Raw genomic sequence first — 616 nt, 5'->3', positions numbered from 1 at the left:
GAAACTGAAGTAGGTTATGTGATTTGCCCAGGATCACATAGCTAGGAAGCTTCTGAGGCAGGATTCGAAACCAGTTCTTCTTGGCTTCAGATCCATGGCTCTACGTCACTGCTTAGGTCTGAAAAGTGTTCATTTCTGTAGCATTTTGCAGCTTGCAAAGTGTTTTACATATTTTAGCTCATTTAAATCTAATAGCGACCCTACTCTGGATAGCTTAGTCAGCCTGAATAGCTCAGTCAGTAGAGCGTGAGACTTTTAATCTGAGGGTCCAGGGTTCAAGTCCCTGTCTAGATATTTCTCTAAGCAGCTAGGTAGTGTAGTGGCCAGAAGGCCAGACGTGGACTCAGGATTACTCATCTTCCTGAGTTCAAATCTGGCCTCAGATGCTTACTAGCTATATGACCCTGGGCAAGTCACTTGACCCTGTTTGCCTCCATTTCCTCATTTGTAAAATGAGCTGGAAAAGGAAATGGCAAACCACTCCAGTATCTTTGCCAAGAAAACCCTAAATGAGGTCATGAAGAGTCAGATGTGGCTGAAAAGGCTGAAGGTTGGGTCATCCTAACTCCAAGCCCAGCATTCTATCCAATTCAATGCAATCTAGCATGCATTTATT

The 616-nt window shown here is 43.8% G+C and overlaps 1 non-coding gene across 1 annotated transcript; it reads left to right on the top strand.

The window, feature by feature from the left end:
• Nucleotides 1-221: 221 nt before the first annotated feature.
• On the top strand, nucleotides 222-294 carry TRNAK-UUU. Its single transcript has one exon. It is a non-coding gene; the product is annotated as a tRNA-Lys (tRNA).
• Nucleotides 295-616: the final 322 nt, after the last annotated feature.

Source organism: Vombatus ursinus, unplaced genomic scaffold, assembly GCF_900497805.2.
Source record: "Vombatus ursinus unplaced genomic scaffold, bare-nosed wombat genome assembly UNPS02014172.1, whole genome shotgun sequence".
NCBI classification, from domain to species: domain Eukaryota; kingdom Metazoa; phylum Chordata; class Mammalia; order Diprotodontia; family Vombatidae; genus Vombatus; species Vombatus ursinus.
This window is presented reverse-complemented; position numbering and strand designations above follow the sequence as displayed.